This window comes from Aphis gossypii, chromosome 2 (genome assembly GCF_020184175.1).
Source record: "Aphis gossypii isolate Hap1 chromosome 2, ASM2018417v2, whole genome shotgun sequence".
Lineage (NCBI taxonomy): Eukaryota > Metazoa > Arthropoda > Insecta > Hemiptera > Aphididae > Aphis > Aphis gossypii.
The window spans coordinates 57978085-57999059 of NC_065531.1; positions in this window are offsets into that span (position 1 = coordinate 57978085).

Here is a 20975-nt window from a genome sequence, read left to right on the forward strand (position 1 = left end):
ATTATTATTTTAACAATACAATATTTATAGTTTACATTCAATAGTAAAAATATACCTTATATTATGCTAGGACCACATATTTTTTTAAATATTAAAATATAAATGATTAGCGAACGTACACAGTATATTGTATTTCTAAAAATAAAATGTATACTTGATCAAAATACCAAGTCATGTATTGTATGATTTTAATATTATTATTATTATTATTTTAGTATTTTCCATGTACGGCTGTGGGACGCTATTCGGTGATCGTCAAGTGCTTATCACACCGACGACCGAGCGATCCCACATCTACAGAATTATATTATATATATGTGTGTGTGTGTTTATTGCGTTTGTGTGTGTGAAGTGACCCGACGTCGGCGACGGATAATATTTTTCTATTTATATTTTTATCAATTATTATATTATTTCATATACGACCGTCGGACCGTCGGCTGTCAAGTACTCGAGTCTCCGTCTCACTGCGAAAGTGTACCATTGTTATATAAGACATAGTATGATTTTTTATAACAATCTGCTCTGCTTTGTTATTAAAACCCAATAATCGGCCATCTAGAAGTTTTTGATTCCTACAATACTTAGATCAGATTAATTATTGTTGGTTTAAATACAATTGATACGATCATACTGAATATAAAAAATGTGTGCAATATGTGCAAAAACGTGCAAAATAAAAATGTTACCAATTTCATCATAATAATATAAATCGCGGACATTAAACATTAAAACTCCATTTGGACGTAGTAAAAAAAACATGATGTTTCATACAAATCCTAGCCTTGCTAATATAATATGTTCCGTGTATACGATATTTGCGCACCACGCAGAACATCTGTTTCGGGAAACAATTCATTTTGAACATTCAAATTTTGTACCACGACTTAAATAACCTGATATGAGTTAAAACAGCTATGAAAATGATATCAATCGGAGTAATCGGACCTACATCAATCCGCCATCATCAGTTTTCGTATTTTTTACGTTATATTATGGACTTTCAAATAATATTATAATATTATACCAATATAATAATATGATGAATTATCGGTGGTTTTAATATCTGCATTTCGTAGCTTATCGATTATTATAACGTGATGTAATCTTAGTTATGTATATGTATATTAATATACATTGTTGGCTTACAGATATATTATTTTATTATATTAATCGATTAATTTCATTTTGTTTGTCGTCTGCAAGGCATCGGCATGTTCGTCTACACTACACGTCTATCATCAATATGTTATATCTAAATTTATTATACACCGTAAGTAAATCTGTATATTGTATAACATATTTCATTAATTGTGTTTATTGTATTTGTAATTAATTTTTTAATAGACTTTACGTACTTACGAATCATAAATCAGGTTTTTTATTAAATTAAATTAACTATATTATATACTTAGAAAACTAAGTCAAATTATACACCTACTATTATAAAATATTTTTTTCTACTATTATATATAATACAATTTAATATAATATGTAATTTACCTGGAAAACATATTTTGTCAATAATCTTACTCGATCGATCATCAACAAGGCTAGAATTTGTATGCGACAGCATTTTTTTTTTTTTTTTTGCTTTATGGAGTTTTAGTGTTAAATGTTCACGATTTATATTGTTATGATGAAAATAGTACTATTTTTATTTTGCATATATTGAGCTTAATGCATATATTTTTGCATATTATGTTGCATATATTGCATATTATATATTGCATATATTGCATATTATATTTTTGATTGTATTTATTGTATTTAAGTCGATAATAATTAAATTGATCTTAGTACCTATATAGGTAACTTGGTTTTTTGAATACTGTTATGGAAGAGTATTATATTTTTTTTCATATATTATATACCTCTACCCATAGATGATCTTCATACTATATGCTTTTTGTAATTCAAACATGTTTTTTGATTTCTCTGTTAATTTAACATAAATAATCTTGGTGTGACAATAAACATTATACACACCATGTCTCTGGATTATTATTGTGAACCTGAAACAAAAATGTGTTTTTTTTTTAATTTAAATATTATATTTTGTTAATTTAGTGTTGATATATTACTCTTTTTCGATATCTGTATAGTGTGATGAACATTCCAAGTGACGTATGACAATCAATTATTGCATTTGAAATTTTTTAATTTAAAATGTATACAACCGTTGTGAATTTTTAGATATTTTGCTGTGGAGTATGTATAGAGGCAGCTTGGGCATTTCAATAAATCTTTATTACTGTGAATGGTGGTTTTGTGGAATTTTAAGTCACTTTTATGGTAAAAAGATCTCTAGCAAACACTACAATTTATTTATTTTACTATCAGGTTAATGCACTTCTATATGTTTTTAAGTGATATATCGCTTAATAAAATTTTTGGCATGTAGAACACACATGTTGTGTTGAATATTTTGAAAAATGTCTCTTATACCATGCATGTTTCCTAAATGTAATTTTACATTCAGGTACAGTATATGAATAGATCACTACAACCTCTGTAACATAAAAAAAAAAGATTCCTCAATTACATTGGTTTCGTCGTCCCTATGAATGCAAGTGTCCACAATGATATTATCTGCATCGACCACTAAAATTTAAAAATAAAATAGAACATATTTAAATATGAACTTAATTATACAATTATATTCTAAAAGATACCTTGTTTGAACATTCCTTCTTTTTATTATACAACATAAAATATTATACATACATTTATTTCTGATAGCATTATAGGGCAGCGTTTCCCAAACCATGGATCGCGAAGTAATAGAGGGTCGTGAAATTTTTTTGATAGGTTACGACTCATGGTTACGATTACAATTATTTTTATACGTTACTAATTTTTTTGTATTTTTTTTTTTTTTTTTTTTTGTGTATTTTATTTATTTATTATTCAGTATTATATTTTATAAAAATTTAATGATAAAATTGATTATAAAAAAAAATATTATTTGTTTTATTTATTTACTGTCGACACGGCAGTATCAAAAACCAAAGCGTATTGCATGTAATCCACCAGCTTCTTATAATTTTAAATTTTGTTGAAAAAAATTATTAAATAATCTCAAGAACCTGAACCGACCAAAATAAGACGCAAAAGATGTTAACACATCAATATTGAGCATCAGATACAAACTCTGACACACACAGTTTTTAATCATATTTTTCTTCTTATTTACATATAAATTTATTCTCGCTATAAAAACAATAGAAATGTTGTCGTCAAGGAAATGATTTTCCGGTGTTAAAATATATTTATTCATCTTTTCCAGACAAATATTATTCGTTATTACTATTCTGAACGTTCTTCCGTATACTTCTCATCAATATATAGTAAATAGAATATGTCTCAATCATAGATGTTAATAGTTTAACACCCTGAACAAAATGTACAGCTCGTGTCCGAATTTCACATTATTGAAGTATGAATTCACTATCAAAAAAGTGACCTTCAGCATCAATGAAGACCCAATATTTTCAAAACATGGCATTCGGAATTATATCTCAAGCCGTAGCTGATAATAGTTTAACACAATTAGATAAAATTTACAGCTAGTGTCACATTATCACAATATCACATTATTGCAGCATGAATGCATTATCGAAAAACCAAGCTCCAACTGGAAGTTGAAAATGATCATTTAGCGCTAAGCGTATACACATTAAACTAGATCATCTTTAACTACGAGTTCTTCTTGCGTGCATTCTTTTTCGGTCGCTATTACTGAATAATGTGGTGAATTTTTTGCGAATTCATAATTTCTGAATGTAGTATAACAGGCAATTTTTTTTTTTTTTTTTGATTGTTTGCTTGTTATATATTATAATACATTTTACACCTCTGATGCACAAAACAAAAATATACTAATTATACTAGTTTATTTTTGTTAAAATAATGTATATTCTATGCACATGCTCGCTAAACTCTATGGTAAAATGAATTTATGGTGTTTGATAATCATGACTATATATACTTTCAGTTGGTTTTTTTGCATTTAATGCATCCATCGTTTAAAATCAACGATTGTATTAAAAAACATTTACGAGCAGAGTTACAAATATTGCTCAAGACTTGTTTCAATTCAGTTGTATACTTGCACAATAATTTTAATTTTTTTCTGATTTCTCTGTTAAGGCACATGGTTTAGCACCAGTTTTATGTGTAAAAAAACGTATATTACAGTTAATTTTCATACTACTCGTATGTATAAGAATACTATGTATATTCCGTCTTATAAAAAATACTTTTAAAATACAATAAGAAAAATGTATTTTACTCACTAAGTATTTGAATACAAATAAATTTATTTTTGTTAAATTTTTTATATATTTAGCCATGTAGGTATATCAATATCAATATTTAATTAGGTAATAAGTAATAATTCATTTTGTGTAGGTAATTCAATAATTATATAATTTATACTCTGTGAAACTTTATGATTTTAATATATTATATAATAGGTATATCGTGTTTCTAAAAAACAATACCTAATATAATACATTTTTTACGAAAGTATCTAAACCAACTATAACGGATAGAGAATTATTATGATCATATTGCTAATATCGTTTCAACGAAAACAATATTAATATTGATAATCATATTTTTGTGAAAAATAATTACCTAATAAAAAGAATTTTATGGTTAAATACAAGTATTTAAATTAAAAAAATACTTTTAAAAATATTATTCAGTATACTTAAAAAAACACTTTAAAAACTGTATTTTGAATATCATAAAAATAGTTCAAAAATTATTTAAATACAAGTAGGTATCCAATTATCCAAATACTTGTGTTTGAATATTTTAGAAGGCTGTGTAATATGTATAGTGTATAATATAAATAAACATTATAATAAAGTAATACAGAAACATAAATAAATTAACAGTAACAAATTAGCTAGGTATTTATCAACGGTCAACGATGTGCATTAAAAACAATATCTAATAACTTTATAATAAATAGTAGGTACCTACATTGGTAAATCGTCATTTAATTGATATATCAAATAATATCTGAAAGACGTTCTAAAATCAACCGTTATACTTAATTTCTAAAAATGTTCAAGATAAAAACAATGTTTAAAAATAATAAATGTACCTTAATTAAGTTATCACACCCGAGTATTATTGGTACTCAATACTAAGTGCGTATTGTGTACGGACTAAATTTTAAAAGCATTTTTCAAATACAACAATAGTTTGGATAACCTTAAAAGCCACGTGTGTCTATATACAAATAATATTAACGCAGTGTATTCAAATACGGTACTCCGCACGTGATTTATTACACTATTATTACGATGGATCCGTAATTCATACAGAACTACCAGCAAAATACGATTATGGTAGACGTCTCTCGAATCCCGTGAGCTTGCTGATATTATTATGTACCTATGCTTAATATCGTTTTTTTTGCGCTTTGTGAACCGTTTTTTTTTCTCTTCAATACACCATTACGACGGTAGTAGAATAATTAATACATGCAACTGGAACCGTTGGTGTTCGTTCAAAAGAATATGATATTATATATTTTTTAATTAAAACTAATAGACGTCTATATTAATAATTATTCGATTTAAAACCCTGCAAATCAGAAAATAAGTGTTTGATGACATAGAAAAAAAAATCAAATGCGTAGTGACCGGTGAATCAAATCAAACTACTTAGTTGCATTAATTATAAAGTTAAAGACTTCCAGAGTTGCATAAACAAGAAACACGATTGTTGGGAATTAAGATAAGTGCATAACATCGAGTTGCGAATAATCATTGAGGAAATAGTGAGTAAAATATTAAAAATTTACTCGTGTTTTTAATTTTAAAAAATTCTTGATATTTTTTTTATAGGTACATTAATAATTCGTGACAAATTTGTCAAACAAATGAATAATGATATTAAACAACATCCGGATATTACCATTATAAGTATATTGTGCTAATTATGTTTTTTCAAATACAGTAATTTTTTTTTACAACCACTACGTGATCTACTCTCGTGGTTTTTTTTTTTTTTTTAAAAACCACACTCACAGAAATACTATAGGTATGTTTGGTGTTCACAGAGTGGATTTAGTTCTATAAATAGAGTGAACCAAAACGTGTGACGATTATTATTCGATAGGTACCTACCGTTGTAAATTGTAATCGTATTCTGATTATTCAGTCAGTGTTTAAAATTTAAGAATTTAAGCTTACAAACTACAGCGCACGTATACTTATATTTATGTACTATATATAAAGGATGATTCATCAATAATGCATTTATTCATGTTATGATTTTGAATTTTAAAATATACTTAAAGTCCATATTTTGTAAAATGTGGACAATCATAATATCGACCGTACCCATTTAACCTATGATCATGAATGGTCAGCTTCTATATAAATACTTGTAGTTAATTAACTCAGAAAATAGTCATTTGAATTTTGATTTAAATTCATTAACATTAAAAAAAAAAAAATAAATAAATTATAATATTTTTAACAGTGTAAAAAAATAATATGGATGTCAATATAAAATAGGAAGTTTGTATTACAACACGACTCATCTTTAAATATTTAAAAGATCCTGATTTTAAAAAACAACTGGTAAGCGTCCAAATTATTTTTATATTTATTTCACAATATTGTAACTATTGACCACACATGGCAGATGTTTCGTAATAATAAGTTTCTAATTTTGCTTCCACCATACTATTATTTGTAATATAGCGACTATCGCACGTGCTTAAAACGAGATTTTTTTTTCCGATTTCGTGTTACATCTTTTTTTTTATAGTGACAACTGACAAGCCACGTGAATCAGTGTGCACTCATATGTGAGTTTTATCGAGGTGATAAACGTCACAAAAATGTGTTATCGACTCTGAGCTGGTGTGCAATATATTATAATGCTGTATATATAGGTGTATTATATTATACCCACGTGATAAATTTAAAGCAGCGGTATAGAGCGGTTATGCGTCTGACTATTATATTTTAATTAATAAAAACACATATCTATAATAAAACGATTGAACAAAACAATTAACTTGATGAAACAATCTGCATATTGTGTGCCTAATAAATATATCTCTCACAGTTAATATTACATTTTACTTTTTTAGACAAAAAAATACAAGTATGTTTTAAGTAATTTAAAAAAAATTCAAGCTCTAAATTTAAATATTTGTATTATTATTTAAAATCAATGATTAATTATAATATGTGCCAGATCAGTCTGAATAAAACACAGTTAAATAATTAAGTGTTTATCATCTATTAGTGAATAACAGTATACATTAAAACGATTTGACTTAGATTAAAAAATAATTAGAACCGTTTATAATAACCCCATTTCTTTTTAGTAGAAGTTTTTAATATATACGGTACCTGTATTGAATTTCACAATGGACCGTAATTTCGTCACTTATTATCAATACTACATTTCTTAAAAATTACCTACTTTTAATCTCCAAGATAATGAGTAAATCATATATTTAGTATAAAACTTAATGCCACGATTATAAATCTTGAAACGTTATAGCCTATAGGTAATATAGAGAAAGTACGCGATAAGTTTTCTGATAAAAATTAAGTGTACAAATTGGTTCAAGATAAAAATTACTTATCATCATAATAAGTACTATTCAAATTGGATCTTATATTATACAAATAGGTAATAGTATTATGATCTGATGATTGTAATTTTCTACAATTTAGTTATTTGGGAACGGACGTCTGTTGTTATTTATTTATGTATAATAAAAGAATTAACCTATTTAACCTAATTAGTTATCCTCCATAAAATAAATTTTAAACTCTTCAATAGTTGGATATGTAATAATATTTTGTATATTGATATTATTGGTGATTTCAAAACTAAGATAACAATGCTAAAAATTAAATTATGATACTAATTTGTATTATCTGTTGGATTTAAGCAGTTAAAAAACAAAAGTTTGTTTAGATAGTTTATAGACAATGTCAAACATATACATGTGAGTCTTGGTTTTAAGCCAAAATCAGTGAGTGTTTTTATAGTTTCTGTTATTGTAGTAAAATAGTAAAGTAACCAAAAGCATAACGAACTCAAAAAGGTTTTTCATGTGTACAATATTCTATCGATATAATTTTAAACTCTTAATTATTATGTATGATGTATAAAATTATCTTATACCTACCATAAAGTATTACAATAAATAAGCAAGTGACGAAGAAATTAGTTTATTTTTTTTATTTAGAAACTTGGTGAGAATCATTAGTTTCGACAATTACAATAACACCTAAATTATATAATAAGCTACTAAAGTAAGGAATATAGTTTAAAATATTGGTGTACTTTTGTTTAATAAATAGTCATAAGTTTGCTTAAAAATATTGTTTTCTATTGAATTTGATACTTAATAATTTTATCTACTATTCATCTAACCATTAAGTACTATACGATTTACTAAATAGAATTTCAGAAAATAAGTTTTTTATACAATTTTATTCATCTATTTTAAATTTACGTAGTTAAATTAAATTGTGGTTTAAAAACATTTGCAATTAGAATAATTTAACAGTTAACCTATTTTTTTTTTTTTTTTTTATATAGTGAACGAAGTCAGTTAAAATATTTTCTAAAACAACGACTATTGTTAGTGGGTCATATTTAATGGTCGTATAATCGTAATTCTATAGTGAACAATAGTAGGTATTGATTACGGAATCACCGTATACAATTTTTTATAAATTAAGTAATAATTCTTTATAGTCCCACTGATATGATAATAAGAATTATTTAGTAACTGATTACATTTATTTAAAATTATCTATAACATTAAATAGAATGCTTATGGTTATTTCGCCACCTTCTAATTTAGATTCATTATTTATTATTAATGCATTTATGGTATAGTGCAAAAGAATTATGTTTTCTCTTTGACTTTGAACTAAGTTCACAATTACATTATGCACTTTTAACAGAAACATGACGTCCAGTTGATAAATAAATAACACGATCCATTCAGAAACCTTGTAAATTTATTTTATTTTGGGTGATAATTGATGAATGAATTAGATTCAGTTCTCATTTTAAAAATAATGATAAATAATAAAATGTTCAACAACAATTTAATATTGTACAAAAATATTATAATTATAATAAATATTCACATTTATTTTTATTTTAACAGTATAGGTACCTATTAAAATTAAATGAAAAATTTGTTTTTTAGTCACATTAAATCATTTTTAATATGATAATTGATTTATTATAAATATTAACGCATACATTTTAAGTTGAAATGCAAACATAAAATTGTATACATTCTAAATAAAATAAAATATTCAATATTTATACTAAAAAATCTCTAATAATTTACTTTGAAGATTAATAATTGTCAGTATATATTTAAGATATCTTAAATCGTTGTATCTTTACTGACATATTATGATGAAATAATACGATAAGATTATTTATTTATGAATTTATATGATTGTGAAAACAACAATTGGTTAGGTTATAGTAATTATTATTATTAAAACTAAAATAATTGGTGTACTTATATCTTTGATGATGTTATAGAATTAAAATTATGTGATCTGGTACGTATATTAGGGCTAAAATAGACTCATATACAAAACAAATAATTCAAGAATATCAGTGTACACATTTTACTTTAACAGAAAAAAAAAATTAGACATTAGTTAATATTATATGAAGATTCTTGGAATTTCTGATGCCAATAATTTATTGTTAATAATGTAAGACATTGCAATCAAATTTTTAAATTATTTTAAGATGTTTTAAAAATATTTCAGTTAAATATATTATATCAGTTATTATGAATTTATGAACCAAAGAAAATTTTCATTCAACATAATATGCTAATGAAATATTAATAAACAAATAAATGACGCGTTCAGGCGTTATATGTTATAACGCGATAATAATAATATTTCAAGTTTTTTTTTTCTCTTTAAATGTCACGGAAATGTCAATCAAATACTAATTATAAAGTATATTATTTTTATACAAATCATGCTAATGGATTTTAGTATTTGATTTAATAATATGGGCCATAATGTCGGTTGTTTTGCAAAGGAACCAGATAACTAAGTGGAAGCGAAGGACGGACGAGAGTCAATATTATTAACGACGATATGACAGCAGAGTTCCGTCACGCAAAGAAAACCGGAGAAAACCTCGCGGCCCGATTGTGGAATCTCGCAGAAATCAAAAACAGTTGATAGCACTATAGATTTACACATTGTGTATTATATAATATATATATAGCTGGTTTTTCGGCTGGGGAAGTCTGGAGGTCAGGTAGATACGATTGTTGTGTAGTTAGCCCTAGGCCAAACCCCGGCACCAGCCCCTTCGCGACGTCTATACACCCTCCAAATGTACACATAATCATATACACTATCGACAAATACCACTATTATATTTGTTTGTCTGCAAGCGATTGTTGCCACCACGATTGCCGATATACGATAGATTGGCATCCGAAACGGTTCACCCTCCGTAATTTCGCGGTGTCGACGCGGCGGTGTTCGGTCATGGAACGATCTACTATACCTCTCTATAACTGGTCTGAAATTCGAACCCAATAATTTATTATAATATTATTCATGAGGAAACGTTATTATTATTTTTATTATTATTATTATAACGATACAACCACAGCGACGGGCGACTATTATAATATTATGTTATAATATACGTGTGTGGACCACTGAGCTCAGTTTTATCTGCGGATCGGTTTATTTTTCTCGCCGTTAAGTCGAGTTAACATAATTGACGCATTCGAATTCGCAAAAGTATTATTCCGTCCAGACTTCATCTTTATTGCCGCCGACATCATTGCCATCCGGAGTTATACGACTTTTACGACACTAAAATAATGTATACATTATACATAGTATTATAAAATATAACTATCATGTGTTTTGTTTTATTCAAGGAAAAAAATAATTAAACAAAACACCGATCGGTCGTATTTAAGTGTTCGTATAATCAAAAATATTATATTTTATCACTGTATGTGCAGCGGATTCTATGCAATTGATTTTCTCAATAGTTATTCTTCAGAAACCTAAACAAAGTTTATTTTTTTGTTATTCTTCAAAAATTCAATTTGAATCTGATTTGTCTTTGTTTTAACTTTTATAGCCACGTATGAAATATAAGAGTTTTAAAAGTAAATACATATTTAAATGTACTTTACGGTATAATGGTTCAAATACGCTACCTACAGCATATTCAGAGATGTAAGTCATATCGATAACTATATTTTTCAAAGTACTTTTAAAAATATACAAGTTTAAAAAATTATGTTTAAAAAATTGTATAATTTTTTTCTAATCAAACGATATAATAAAAAAATTCCATGTACAACTATACTTTGAAAAGTTTTTTTCGACAATCTATATAGATATTTAGACTTTTTTAAAACAAAGAGAACTAACAAAATGGTTGATAATTGTTAGTTGTTGATTAATGTGCAAAATTATTTTTGAATACTGTATTTTCAAAAAATAAATTTGTCGATACGCTGTTTTAGACAGTTCAAATTGAAAATTTCTATGAACTATTAGTATGCAAAACCATTTTATGTAGGTTACAGAGTTAAAACTAATTGGTTCTACACACATAGAGTCGTTTATGGGTCATTTGCTTATTAGAAAAATTATGACTTTATTTAAAGGCCAATACGTGTGTTATCAAAACTCTAGAATCAAAAGCTGTAGATATAATATACATATTTATTTATATTTTTCAAGAAAATTTTCAACTAACAGAATACATCACAGTTTACTATTTTTATTTATTTATTATATACTATTCAATAAATAGTTAAATCGAATAAATAATTAAGATACATTTTTTTTTTGTATAATTTAAATATCAAAATTAATAAATAATGCTATTTAATGCAATATTATATATTTGTTTGTGTAATAGTTAAATAATTCGATATAATATTATATAAAACAATATACAACTAAAACTATCAATAGGTACTTACTAAAATAATAATCCAATTAATGTAATTAGTACTACAATAATTTTATAAATTTATTATAGGTACCTATTATCCAAATATTTTTTATTATGTTAAGTATTTATCAAAGTTTTATAAAATATTTTTTTTTACTGGTAATTATTGTCGTTTGAGTATTTCGTGTGGTATCTTGAATCTTATAGTTAATTAATTTTGAATATTTTATTATGTATTTTTTTGAATGGGTCTATATGTATATTGTATATAATACATTATTGACGGAATATGTAGAATATATAGTAACTTATTTTTTATAATTTATTGATCATATTTGTAGATGTCAAACGAAATATCTCGTTTTATTATGAAGATAAAATTATACAACTAGTGAATATATTGAACTTCTAACTAGGTATTAACATTGATTTTAATTAATTATCACATTTTTCAAATGCTACTGAACTATTATGAACATTTTTAATGCAAAATTAATATTCAGTTGACTCTATTTTTATTGTTAAAATAATAATATTTTATGCTAGATTTTATACATATTTCGTGCGAGAACAATATTAACGCAGTATAAAGTGTACATATGTCGATCAATATTTCATAGCTTATTTGTTATTTTTTTCTCTTTTTATAAAGCACCGTTTCAAACTATTCATGAAACATTATTATGAACATGATAACTAATTTTATTATTGAATTATAAATAAGGAGTGCAATTTAAAAAAAAAAAGTAATAACTGAAATTATTAAGTTTATTGTTTGGAATTTTTCTATTATTTAAATCTAAATACAATTTTTTTTTTTATTTATTAATAATTATAAAAAATCTTTTCAAATAAAATTGTTGATAAATTATTTTTTAGCCATTATAAAATAATTACTTTTTAAAAATTATAAATTTAAATACTTTTTAAATTTATACTGTTGTTTATTTTCATTACTTTTTTGTATGAAGCATGATTTGTTGTTTCCCTTCAATTCCTTTTACTTTCCGAGTACCAATAATTGTTTCAATATTTTAGGAGATAAAATAACAGATGATAATCCGGTTTTATAATTTTCATGTAACTCTAAAATAATCTTACCCAAAGTTCATTAGTGCTTTTAGAAATTCAATAATTTTACATTTTTGTAACTTATATCCAATCTACAAAAAAAAAGTGAATCGAAAAATCGTAAAAAAAATTGAAGCTGAATTTTGTTTATTATCATTAATTGATATAAAATATTATGGTACCAGTAGTAATCTTAAATTTATTTTATAATAATAAAATATGTGCGTAGTTGTATATTATGCAGTTGGAATTCGTATTTTCATAACACATTTTCAAAAGCACTTTACATTCAATATATATACAATATTTTTATATTCGTTAGTTTGTGTATTATAGTTTTCTATCTGAAATAAATATATGTCACTCTAAATGTCTCAAGACTATTATTTCATGTTTGTTTTATTACCGGTATAGTAAATATCATTGCAATAAATTATTACACTACTAATGTAGACATGTTTCATATGACTTTATGGGTTATACTGCAAATACAATTTTAATTCTAAGGAAAAACAATGAAATTGTTTATATAAAATGTATTGTATTTATGATTTAAATAGGTACTTTATATTTAAGCCTTTTATAAGTATAAATTATTTCTATTGAAGTATTTTCAAATATTTCTTAGTTAAAAGGACTGAATAAACTTATATTTTTCATTTCCTGAGACCAATAAGCAAAAGAAAAATAAATAAACTTCTAGCAGCATCTCATGACTATTTATCTACATAAGTTCTCGGATTTAATAATTAATATATTTCCAATTAAAATTCACAAACTAACTATTCATTTGTCTCCATTTGTATATCTTCAACTGAAACTTTTTAATTATTATAGTTAAGATGATGGATAGTACAATATTTTTCTGTAGTTTTTTTTAGCAATTAAGTTCAAAGTTAAAATAAAAAAATAAAAATTTAGATTTGCACGTTACTATTACTATTCTTGATTGATTTATACCACAAATCTATCATCCCTTATAAAAGTATTATATAAGTATTTACATTTCTAATCACATATTTTAGCTGATAAAAATAATTACAAACTTAATATACATAAAACGTGTGTATACATAATAAATATATTATTAAATAATAATAAAATGATGTCTCGTATTAAGTTATACTACTATATATAAAAAATATTTTACTGTTAACACGTGATTAAAGAGAAAAAATATACATAAGTATTATAAAACCACCTTGGCTATGAAAGCCGTGTGTCTGATTTAATTTAAAATATAACAAATATGTCAAGTTGGTATTTACATATATTTTATATACTGTATATTGGAATTCAGATACAATTTATGTATGGTTAATAGTTTCAGAATATCAACAGATGTGGTGCATACAATGTATTTTAATGTGTACAGACTACAAACAATCTTGGTTGTAACGTTACTCACATTTTTTTAGAATTTCCAAGTATTCAAGCTTAAGTTTAATTCAATGACTTTCAATTTAGTAAATATAGTCTTAAACAAATACATGCACATATATATACACAATACTAAAACGTATAAATGCATATTAGATGTAAACACTGAAAGTTAATAATTTAATCATATTATAATAATTAGTTTGACAACTAAGTTGATTCAACACCGAAATACTTCTGAATCAGCAAATAAAACTTCATAGTATTTAAACTGTATTATTCTAAAAATTGTTTAATAAATGTTGACCAAGTCAATCAAAAAACTTAATTTATTATATATTGAAGTTTAATTTCTAGTTTGGAGTTCAAGTATTTTATTGTGTACATTTCATCTACACTTTTATTGTGTGATTTCGTGAAATAAAAAGATCAATAGACAGAAACAAATATTTAAGTGACTTTGCTGTTTGGACAAAATGAATGGGTATTGAGTGTTCGTCTTTCTTACTCTTATTTATCTTTTTATGAGTTTATAAGTAAAGAACAAATAATGATAAATCATATAAAAAGCTTTAAAGATAGAGAAGGTACTGAAGTTAGGCAACAAATAATGAATTTTATAATACATAATTCATAATATAAATATAAAATATTATTTAGAATTATAATTATAATTTGAATGCATTTTTTTTATTTTGTTAAAGTAAGGTACATAATATTATGGGGTATGGAGTTTGATAGTAGAAAGAAATTCCAACGATTTTCTAAGCAGAAAATGAACAAAATAATTATTTCTATAGTAATTTTATTAAATGTATATTTTCAGAATTATTTATATTATTTTAGTAGGTATTTCCAAATATTTTGATACTTTTGAGTTATTTTTTACACATTTTTTATTTTTCTATAAATGTCAATTAAAATATTGTGATTTGGTTAAAAGACTTGAAAATGTAATATAAAATTATTCTGATGTAAATACTTTTGTAATTCACATTGAAACCAGAAAATTCAAAAATAATTAAAAGAATGTTATAGAGAATATTGAATTTCAAAATAGATATTTAACTAAACAATAACTATTCTTTTATTTTATTGTATAATTGTAAAATATTATTCATAGAGATATGAATCTTTTACAAATATAATTATACTTTTAACGTAAAATAGAATTAAAGTTTATTAATATAAATCTAAAATAACAAGCCTATTTATATCATATGGGTACCTAACAGATAATTAGTAACATCAGTTACTAAAATATCAATTTAAATATTTTTAGTAATATAGACAGATAAACTGTTTTCACATACAATAATTAATAGTTTAAATATACATTACATTCACGTAAGAATGATGACACTTGACATCTATTCTAAGACCTAATTAGTTTTTTTGTATGCATACAAATTAAATGTCCTCCTAATAGTATACATAATACATGTACCGCAATCGCATTAATTGATTTTATACATCACCACATCAATCATCCTCAATTATATCTTATACGAATAGTAAGTCAATATAGTTTTAATACTATAAACAGTATATTAATCTGATAATGTAATAAAAATTACTAGGATCCATGTAACTATAAACATTTATCATGGTGTTAAAGGTATATGGAATCAATTAAAACATTTCGAATACGTATTAAAATATCTGAATACGCACGTGATATTTGCCGAAAATATTAAAACTGAAACTAGTTATCGTTAATTTTTCAAACAAATTTTGTCCCCAAATTGAGACTAAACATTTCGAAGTATTTTATAAACAAAGTTAAAGAGATAATGCATAACTTGTATAGTATACATTGAACCATAGACCTTATTATTTCTAAACCAAAAAATATCACCATAGATTATCATAGTTTATACATTTTGATCTCACCGTATGTCTTAAAACGATTATTTGTATATGTATATATTATTTATTATTTGTCTGCCTGATTTTGTTTATTATACCTAGTTCACAACATCGACCGTATTAATAAACAAATATGTTGGCAGCATTTTTCACCCAGAGGTATTGAATTATAATAAATCTTTTCAGTGTATAAAACTGATGGCATTGGCACCTATTTTATTGTATTATACAAGTCGTTTACTTTACGTATTACGCGTTACATCGGAATAGTTTTCACGATTTTGTTAACCGTGAAATTGGACAACTGCCTTTTGTAAAATGTTACCAAACTTTCTAAAACATACAGTTTCAAAACATTGTTGTAAATCGAATTATACAGACATACGTTTATCGAACAAATTTATAGACATTTAATCGTATGCGCTGTGTACGATTCAACATCTTTGGCGAAGAGTTTAACGAATTGTCGGATTTTGCGGTCCGATAAAAGGTTGCACACATACATTAAAGTGGTAGCATTTTCGGTTACATTTTACTGTTTTCTGTTGGAGTGTGTATATATTTTTCCATAACCTTAACTCAAACTATTATTTACACGACCATCATGTTAAACGCAGTAAGTTGTCTAATTCATACGTAAATAAAATTACTCGTGCGAGAACCGGAAATAGTTTCATTATACACAAATTAATATACAATCGTTTTTCTTGTGTTTGGGATACCTTATTATATTTACAAATTATAGAAATTTGTTTATTAATAAAATTTACTTTGGTAGTATTACATTTTAATGATATTACTTTTTCTAAAATCGTTTTCATACGACTGTTATAACTGAAATTCTATTACAGCTGCAAGCTTAATACAATGAAATATGTAACTTTTTATAAAATAAATTTCAAAATAACATTATCACTACCAGTATATTGAATATTATAATACTTCAAATGTTTGAAATTAAAAATGTACCTATATTTTACCACTCAATTATAATTAAAATTAATCTTGATTATTCAAAAAATTCTAAAATAAATTATTTAAGTAATAATTTCAAGGGAACGAATAAAATATAATGATTAATAATCAATTATTTCTCATATTTTTTTCATAGAAAATCACTATTGTCTATACTCTATAAGTAATAAAAATTACGTTATCTAAATGTAATACAAAATCACTATGATAATTGTATATATTTTTTTTGGAGAACCTATTTTTCTGCACATTTTAATATTGAACTATGCATTAATAATAATGATAAAATCAATATGACTTGCGTGTTATTACTTAGTTAAACTGAACAGATCGATTTAATCAAATGTGATTCGAAAGTCATTTAATAGTTTGGCGATTGTGTTTGTTTTTATTTACGCGGATGTGTGTGAAATTATATTTTTCTCCGAAAAACACTTTGTATCTGATATCTAACATTTTCGAGGCACGTTTCTTACTGTTATTTTTTTAATCATACGTAGCCAGCGGCATCACACAGCCAATTTATTTTCTATATATACCCGCTACACATTACCCCAGGCAAACCCAACTTCTTATACATTTTAAATTTAATTTTTCACTTTACCGAAAAACCAATAAAGGTACGGTTTGCAAGACGCGACATGTCACTAGTAACTATTTTTGCGATAATCATATAACTTAGTTTGCAAAATGCCACTAGTCACGACGGTTGAACTTTTGGTCGCTACGTCCGAAGGCACGACCGCATCGGATGTCGATAGCAGTAGAAGCGCAGCACGTAACTATGACATAATATTACAACGATCTAATATACGATTTGAAAATTACCAAAGAGTTGGCAACGGTTTTTATTTTTTTCTGCAGCTGAAAATAATACTCTTATACAAAAATTGCAGTATAATATTATATTCTGTGAAATACAGCAAAATAAGATTAAAACTATATAAATATACGTTCTTGAAATATAATACTTTGCTGGAAAAATATACTGCTAAAAAGCGAAAAGACATGTGCTTAAAAAGTTTAAATTATACTCAATCATTGTATTTAAACAATTAATTTGGTATATAAAATAGATATTTTATTAAAAGGAAACATTTTTTTAATTTTTGTATCATCGTAAAAATAATATAAATAACAATAATGCTTTAATAATTCATACATGATATAACTAAAAAATGAGCAAATTGGTTTATTTTATATAATATACTCGTACATAGTAGATTTTGAATGAAATCTTCGTCGCAGAATTAAAGTAATGGAAATGTTTAATTGCAATTCAGTGATATTTCATTATATACGAAAAACGATTATGTGCTGTGACGGTCGACACATATTTGTTGAGAGTAATTTGTGTACTTATATTTTACTAGTTATAAGATTGGTTGCACTCATTATTGACAAAAATAATAATTACATATCCCCAAGCCTGGACAGAGCGCATCTACCGCAAAGTGCCACAACACCCAGGGGGGTTGTATATCAGGACAATTAGATCGTAGCATAATAATCAGTTTTATTTTAAATAAAAAACAATTATTATAACGATTATTCAAAAATAACGCTTAATTTGAAAAGGCCACCTTTTCAATTCTATCATTTTTTTTATATCAATTGTAGTGATTGTTATTCTATGATGACATAAACGTTAATTTAAAATTTATACAATAGACCGACATCCCTGTTTTATTGTTCTTATTGTTAAAAATATAATATACATATACATTATAATCATTTGTTATGCTAACTAAATATCTCAGCTGTTAATGTATCAATGATATGCTAAAATTATTTTTTATTTAATTTAGAAGTTTATATGCTATTATAGATGCATTTTATAATTTCTTTATTGTTTTGTTGTAATAAATATAACTTATTATACTTATATAATATTTTTACATAACAGTATAATATTATGTTTTACACAACTGTAACTTTTCTATACCAATAATAATTGCATAATATTACCTATATAATATATATTATATACATGACAAATCATAATTTTAGAAGAATATAAAAAACATAATTTATTCCGATAATCCGTTAAGATATTTACATGACGTAAACAAACGGATGCACACTAAAAAAGACAAAGCGTGTTTGCCGCGTGGCAACCAACGTGTTGGCAACTTATTACACTTGTAAACACTAAGTATTTAAGCTGAAAACATAGTATACAATTTGCCTTCTCACAATCACCCAACCCTAACCCCGTACGAAACTGTTCATGATCGGATAAATAAGTTTTCGCGTAAATTTCATTTTTTTAACACTTTTTTTTTTCTTAGCATTCAACGGTTGGTGGCGTTTCAACAACAACTCTTTATTTATGTCCCACGCGCACGCTGCACCAATATTATACTACACCGTCGCGACGTCCGGCGCAATATACGTATATTATAGATATAGGTTTGTGTACAAACCGTCTGGAATCATCTTTATCCCTTTTTTTCTCTACTTTTTTTCGCCCACTTTAATAAAGTCCGTTTCCATTTATCACGGTTCGTTCGTCCGCGACCAACTGCTACTGCTGCAGCACAGTGGTAGTTGATTCAGGTGCGCATGAAAGATAACATTGCACTCCACTGAAACTTTTCTATAGCAACCCGTAGTAAACCTACGCGTTATTATTTACTGTTATTATTGTGATAGGCAGTCAGCCGTTTCGTATTCTTGGACGGTGCGTATTATACACCGGTTCACTTAAGCTCGTGATTGTAAGTATGGCCAGTATAGGTAGTTGGGGACTACATATTATAACAATATACGAGTTAACCAAATAAATATCCACGTTTCTAAAGTCGAGTCTATTCGATCGTAATATTATGAGTTATGAGTTAGATATGGTGATGACCATATTCTTATTGCCGCCCCTCAAAACCGTCGTAGAACTTTACATAAGATAGCATTACGGTGAATTGCTGTGCGATTGCATCACAATAATAAAAAAAGAATACTTTACCCAGGATAATGACAATATTGAAAATATATTGTAAGACGGTGATGATAATAACAATATTAATAATATGTTTGTATAATCAAAGATCCTCAATGAAACGTTTGACCAACTGAACACTCGACCATCGTGTCCGGTCAAGAAACAAGCTTCTACGACGTTGAGTAATCATTATAATATTATTATGGTTAATCGCGAGGGGATCGTCAGGCCACACGTGTTGAGTTGACTTCGAAATGCAAATAACAATTATGGAAATAGATCTCCTCGTCGGAGTAATCAATTTATACGGCATATGTATATAGATATATACGATCACGAGCGCGCGACGGTCTGCATTCGAATATTTTAGGTCATCGGATCGGGTTTCCGGCACTTAAACCTCAATAATCCCTTCAGTATAATTGCGACCACTCCGGCATCCATTGATGTTTTTCCAATGGTTATATTTACGTTTACGAGAACATAACGATATTTAAATTGTTATAGTATTAAGTTGACGCGTAATAATGGTATTATGATACATTAATATTATGTATGTTAAGCTTTTTATTTATTTTAATAATTAAGTGATTGTCATTAGCATTGTACGGCGATTGTTTTAAACCTTTGTTGTTTGAAATAACCAAATATCGCGAACGTGTGATCGGGACTTGTTAGTGAGGTTTTTCTGTTTTAGAATGATTGTATAGAGATTTTATTAAGACATTTTGTACTCGTACTCGCTTTA